This window comes from Calonectris borealis, unplaced genomic scaffold (genome assembly GCF_964195595.1).
Source record: "Calonectris borealis unplaced genomic scaffold, bCalBor7.hap1.2 HAP1_SCAFFOLD_185, whole genome shotgun sequence".
Classification (NCBI taxonomy): domain Eukaryota; kingdom Metazoa; phylum Chordata; class Aves; order Procellariiformes; family Procellariidae; genus Calonectris; species Calonectris borealis.
Window position 1 is genome coordinate 88,887 of NW_027441570.1, and position 7,030 is coordinate 95,916.

General features: G+C 49.4%; 1 long non-coding RNA gene across 1 annotated transcript; it reads right to left on the bottom strand.

Annotated features, from left to right (window-relative positions):
- Positions 1-4,019: 4,019 nt before the first annotated feature.
- LOC142077247 (uncharacterized) lies at positions 4,020-7,022 on the bottom strand. Its single transcript, XR_012671657.1, has 3 exons — positions 5,818-7,022; positions 5,586-5,698; positions 4,020-4,659 (listed from the first exon to the last, which is right to left on the bottom strand). It is a non-coding gene; the product is annotated as an uncharacterized LOC142077247 (long non-coding RNA).
- Positions 7,023-7,030: the final 8 nt, after the last annotated feature.

The following is a 7,030-nucleotide window of genomic DNA, read 5'->3' on the forward strand; positions in this document are numbered from 1 at the left end:
GTGACACAGAAAGAAAATTTAAAATGCGACGGCTTTAAGGAAAGACAAGAATAAATTTAAAAATAAGAATGGGGAAAAAATAGACACACACATAAAAGTAAATTTAGAAAGCAACAGGGAACACAACACGGCACAGAATTAAAAAATACGGATAGGGAGCCTGATAACCTATTTATCAGGTTAGAAAATTGAAGAAGCGATAGAGTACAGGACAGACCGGAGAGAATTAGAAGATGAAGACTGTGAACTGCAGAAAAGCAGTCATAGACACAAAATTTAAAATTGACAGACTATAGTATAGACAGGAAAAAATTAAAAAACGACAGGAAACTAAATAAATAGAGGTATAGAAAGAAAATTTTTAAAGCAACTGGGAACAGGGCAGAGAGGGAAGAATTAAAAAATAGGGACAGGGAATCAGATAGAGGGAGACATAGAAAGAAATTTTTCAAAGCGACAGGCTACAAGAAACACAGGAAAGAATTAAAAAGTAGGAACAGGGATGAGAATAGAAGGAAATATTGAAAGAAAATTTAAAAAGTGAGAAGATATTCGGAAGAAAGAGATTAATTAAAATTTAGGGAAAAGAAACCAGAAAAAGGGAATTATTGAAAGAGAAATTAAATAGCAATGGGGTACAAGAAATATAAGGAATAATTAAAAAATCAAGACGGGCCAGATAGAGAGAAACACAGAAGGAATTTTAAAAAGCAACCGAGTACAAGAAACATAGACAAGAATTAAAACATAGGGACAGGGAGATGGATAGAGGACAACATAAAAAAAGAACTAAAACGGCAATTGGGTACAAGAAACAAGGGAATATTAAAAAAACAGGGACAGGGAGATGGATAGAGGACAAAGTAGAAAAAAAAAAACGGTGATTGGGTACAAGAAACACAGGAATATTAAAAAAACAGGGACTGGGAGATGGATAGAAGGAACCACAACGAGAAAACATTAAAAGCAATGGGGTACAAGAAACACAGGAAACAATTAAAAAATAGGGATAGGGAGATGGATAGAAGGAAACATAGAAAGAAAATTTTAAAAGCATTTAAGTACAGGATAGAGGGAGGAATTAAAAAATAGCGACAGGGTGCCAGAGAGAGGGAAATGTACAAAGAGAAATTAAAATGTAACGGGATATAGAAAACATAGGAAAACCTTAAAAAATAAGGACAGGGAGACACAGAGAGGGAAACTTAGAAACAAATTAATAGGTGAAGTGGTACAGGGCGGAGTTGGCAGAAGAGTAACAAGTTTTGGGGAGCCGGACAGGTAGGTGGGCCGGCAGAGAGGGAGACAGAAGCAGGGACGGGCAGGGAGGCAGGCAGAGACCTAGGGAAGGGCGGCAGAGATGGACCGGGACGCGCGAGAGAGAAAGCGAGACTCGCCGCAGCTCCCGGCGCCGGTGGGAGACCTTCACCACCCCGACGCTTTTCTCTCTGCCTTGGCAGCAGGCGCCTCGACACTCCGCTGCCGCGAGGCTTCCCAGCGGCTCGCACGTGCGGCCGACGAAGGAACAGAGCTCCCAGCACCGTGTGCCGGTGCTGCGCTCTGTCGGAGACGGCTCGGAGGGATCCTTCCTCGCCGCGGGCACCGGCCGTTCCGTGCTGCAGGCAGCTGCCGGCGGGACCCTCTCGGATTCCGTCCTCAGGCAGCTCACCTTCTTCAGCTCCCTCAGGCAGGCATGCCTGGGCAGACGCTTCCCTGGCTAAAGGGAGGAATTAAAAAATAGGGATAGTGAGCCAGATAGAGGGAGACATGGAAATAAAACTTAAAAAGTGACGGGGTACAGGACAGGTAGGAAAACATTAAGAAATAAAGACAGGGGGACGAATGAGGGATACATAGAAGGAGAAACTAGAAAGCGGCAGGTAAAGGGAAACCAGGAAAAACTTTTAAAATAGGGATGGGAAGGAAGATAGTGGGAGAAATAGGAAGACCTTTCAAAAAGTGACAGAATACAATTCACACAGGTGAGAATTAAAAAATAAGGCTGGCAAGAGAGAGAGAGATGTGTGTATAAATGAAATTTTTAAGATGATGGGATAAAGGAAAGAGCAAGAAGAAATAAAAAATAGGAAAAGGGAGCCAAATACAGGGAGGCGTAGAAAGAAACTTTGAAAAGCTATGGGGTACAGAGCAGAAGCAGGTATTTATGAAAAAACAGAGTCAGGGAGCCAGATACTGGTAGGTAGAAAAATGAAATTTTAAAAGTAATTGGGGTACAAAGCAAAGCAGAAAAACTAAAAAAAAACGGAGACAGAGCTGGTTTGAGAGAGACATAGAAACAGTTTAAAAGGCAAGAGGGTATTGGGCAGAGTTGGAAGAACAATAACAAGTTTGGGGGAGCCATACAGGTAGGTGGGCAGGCAGAGAGGGAGACGGAAGAAGGAGGCAGGCAGACATCTGGAGAAGGGTGGCAGAGATGGGCCAGGATGCAGAGGGGAGTACACGCAACTTACTGCAGCTTCCGGTGCCGGCAGGAGACCTTCACCGCCCCGACGCTTACCTCTCTGCATCTGCCCCTTCCTCCTCTGCAGTGCCGCCAGCCCGACCCTCACCCATTGTGCAGCACGCAGCGGACGCCCAGATGCTCCTCATCCGCAAGGCTTCCTCGACACACGGTGGCTCACGCATGTAGCGGAGACAACGAGCTCCCAGCACCGCATGCTGGCGTCCACTCTGTCGAGGGCGGCTTGGCGGGATCCTTTCTTGCCACCGGCCATTCGTTGCTGGAGGCAGCTGCCTCTGGGACCCCCTCGGATTCCCTCCACAGCCAGTTTTCCCTTCGTCAGCTCCCTCGGGCAGGGGTGCCCAGGCAGCCCCCTTTACAGCAAGAGCCCCTTAGCCCAGCCCATTCTCAGCCTCACTGACCACACCTAGGCTGCCCCAGCCCCAGCTGGAGCCCATCAGGAGCAGGGGCCATTGGCAAAGTGCCACAGCACATCACCCTCTCCCCTGCACCTGTCCACAGCCACAAGCCCTGCCCCAGGGGCTGCAAACATATCCAGGGGCACAGAGAAGGCCAGGAAAAGCTTATTCGTTAATGCACGTAAGAAATCCCAGCAGTGAATTGGCTGCAAGGCTCGGTGTGCAAATACAGCGGGAAAGAGGAAGAAAAGGGAAGAGAAAAGCAGGAGGAAGGACAGAAGAACATAGAGAAGAGGTGTGGTACAGGGAGCCAGAAAACAGGACACGGCGAAAGAGAGAGGGGTGGGGAGGAGGACAATTGTGTAGAGAGAGGAGAGCAGAGAGATTGCAGAAAACAACAGGGACAGAGAGAGGGAGGAAAAAATAAGAGAGACAGGGAGCAGGAGAGAGAGGCGGAAGGAACCTGCGGGACAAAACAGAGACAAGACAAGGGACGGGGGAAAATTCTAAAGTGATAGGGGAAAAAAAACATAAGCAAGAAATAAAAAATAGAAACAAGGAGCCAGACAAAGGTAGAGTGGAAAGAAACTTTCAAAAAGCAACAGGGTACAAGAAAGATAGGCAAGAACTAACAAATAGGGGCAGGGAGATGTAGAAAGACAGTGCAGAAAGCAACAGGATACAGGACAGAAAAGGAAGAATTAAGAATTATAAACAAGGAAATGGACAGGGGGAGTCGTAGAAAGAAAATTTAGAAAGCAATGGTGTGCAGGAAACCAGCAAGAAATTAAAATTAGGTCAGGGAGACGGAGAGAGGGAAAGGTAGCAAGAAAATTTAAAAAGCGACTGCGTTGGAGAAACATACGCAAGAATTAAAAAGATAGGGATGGAGAGGTTAAAAGAAAGTTTCAAGGGCGATGGGGTACAAGAAACATAGGGAAGAATTAAAAAATAGGGACACAGACGCTGATATAAGAAAACTGTGGTGGGTTGACTGTGGCTGGCCGCCTGCCAAACCGCTCTATCGGTCCTCCTCCTCAACAAGACAGGGGAAGAAAATACGACAAAAAAGCTTGTAGGTTGAGATAAGGACAAAGAGATCGCTCACCAATTACTATCACAGGCAGAACAGACTCGACTTGGGGAAATTAATTTAATTTATTGTCAATCAAAATCAGAGTAGGATAAAGAGAAATAAGAACATCTAAAAAACACCTTCCCCCCGCCCTATTCTTTTTTCCTAAGCTCATCTTTGCTCCCGACTTCTCTACATCCTCCCCCCGAGCAATGCAGGGGGACAGGGAGCGAAGGTTGCGAACAGTTCATCGCACGTCATCTCTGCCGCTCCTTCCTCCTCACGCTCTTTTTCTGCTCCAGCATGGGGTCCCTCCCACGGGGCCACAAGTGCTGATAGAAGCCCATTCCAGCACTAGCTCTCCACGGGGTCACAGCTTCCTTCGGGCACATCCACCCACTGCGGCGTGGGGTCCTCCACGGGCTGCACGTGCACGTCTGCTGCACCATGGACCTCCACGGGCTGCAGGAGAACAACCTGCGTCACCATGTTCTTTGACCACAGGCTGCAGGGGAATCTCTGCTCCGGTGCCTGGAGTACCTCCTCCCGCTCCGTCTTCACTGACCTTGATGTCTGCAGGGCTCTTTAACACTCACATTTCCTCTATCGCAGCTTCTGCACAGCATTTTTTAGCCCTTCTTAAACGTCCATCACAGAGGCGTTACCAGCGTTGCTGATGGGCTCAGCTTCGATCGGCAGCAGATCTGTCTCAGAGACGGAACTGGCTGTGCCCGACATGGGGGCGACTCCTGGTCCCTTCTCACAGAACCCACCCTTGCAGCCCCTGTCCCGCCCCAGCTAACAAAACCTTACCGCGTAAACCCAATACAACAGCGATCAGCTACAGGGCAGAGAAGGGGGATTGAAAAATAGGGAAAGGGACCCACAGAGAGAGAGGCACAGAGGAAAAAAAATTAGCGATGGGCTACAGGCCCGAGAGGAGGAAATGACAGGGAACCAGACAGACGGAGATGGATAAAAACAAAGAATAGTGATGGGCCACAGGGCAGAGAGGGAGGATTTAAAAAAGGTGACTGTGATATGGACAGAGATAAACAGAAATACCAAAAAAACTCAATGAGCTGAAGGGGAGAGACAGAGGAATTAAAGAATAGGGACAGGGAGCCAGACAGAGAAAGAACGATACAGACAAAAATGGGCCATGGGACAGAGAGGGAAGAAATGAAAACATAGGAACAAGAGAATCTAAGAAAGGAAAAATGTATCTAGAATACAGGGCAGAGAGAGGGGAATTAAAAAATAGGGACATGGAGACAGATGGAGGTGGGGGGGGTAGGAACTGTGAAGGGCTAACGGGCAGACGGGGAGAAATTTAAGAAATTGGGATAGGAAGACAGATAGATAGAGGGAGAAAGACAAAACTAGTGATGGACTGCAGTACAGAGACAGAGGATGAAAAAGAGGGCAAGGAACAGGATAGAAGCGCAGAGAAAAAAAGAAACTGGAAAAGTATAATGACAGATAAAGACGGGGACTTGGAGAACGAGAGAGGGAGAGGTGCAGAGAAGAAAAAAAAAAAATGACCGCAGTAAGAGAAAGAGAACAGGGGGGCAGGGAGGGACCGGGATGCAGAAGAGGAACTACACAGCCTCGAGGCTCCAGGACTCACCGCAGCTCCCGCTCTCAGAGCTGCTGGAGAATTTCACAGTTCAGGCACATCTTCGTCTCTCCCTCTCTGTCTTCTTCCTCCTCCGTAGCTGCGGTCGCTTGACTGTCATCCACCTGAGAGAATAAATCAGTGTCTCACAGCCCTTACAATATGAGGCTTACCAGATACATAGCCTCACACGCGCACACTCTGCGTGGCTGTAGCGTGCTTTCGGTTACGCGTACAGACGTACCGTGCGGTGCACGTTGGTGATCGGATCTGCCGAGGACTACGCTAAAAGGGATCCTCCCTCACCTGGTGAGGCAGGCTGGCTCCTGCCTGCAGCTGGAGGCAGCTGCCGGCTGGATCCTCTTTACTTTATTCTTCAGCTGCTTTACCTTTTTCTGGCCTCTCCAGCTTCAGCCGCAGCAGCTCCTGCCCACAGCCAGTAAGCGTCCAGCTGTCCCTTTTCGCCCATGCCGCTAGGGGAATGAGGCCAAAGGCGACCCACGCAAACCTGAGCCAGACGCAATCAACAACATCCCCGGAGAGGAACCAACGACCGAGTCCTCGGTGCTGCCTCTGGGAGAGGGAAAGAGCAAGCAACCGTTATCCACAGTGATGACTGTAGCTCTCCTCAGGCAGGAACCCCTCCTTCTGCAGGAGCTCCTGGAGACACCGCTCTTTCCCCGAACTGATGCTAACGGCACCTGCATTTATGGAGAATAAAGCATATTCAAGGGTCAGCTTGCTGCCATGACGACAGGGTTTGGGGGCAGTCTGTGGCTACAGGACAGGCTTCAAGGGAGGTGCTGGAGCTGGAGACAGCTGCAGGGGGTAAGCAGGGCTGGAGGAGTTTTCTTGAGTTGGGGAAGCACCCAGCACCTTTTCCAGGGGGTGGGAAGGCCTCCAGGTACCCAGAGGGGTGGGGGCAGCCATCTCCTGCGCCTCTTCCTGCTTCCTCTCCACCGGCTCTCAGAAAATCCCTGGAAGCAGCCCTGAGGGGGCCTGACTCCAACTGACTGTCAGCCTGTTGCACCGGTGCGTCAGAAATGTGCGGCTCGTCGGCACGCTCAGGCACACATGCCCCGGCAGCACCATCCCCTGGGGCTACAGCCCTTTGACACAGAGAGGCCATCACCATCAGCCTCACTGGCCCTCCCTGGAGCTCCTCCAGCCCCAGCCCACAGCTGCAGCCATGGCCCCTCACACCCGCTATTGAGCCTGCTCCCCTGGACTCTGACAGTCACTCACCATGTACAAAGGACTACAGGGACAGTCATGAGAGCAAAGGAGACAGCAAGTGTTTATTCGTTAATGCGTTTAAGTTCCAGGAGTGAGTCTGCTCTGGGGCTCAGTGCCTGTACCGAGACAACTCGGCAATCGTTACTGGAGCAGCAGATACAGAGAACGAAAATACAGTGAAGGGGAACAGGACACAGGAATAGAAAGAAAAAAATAAAATT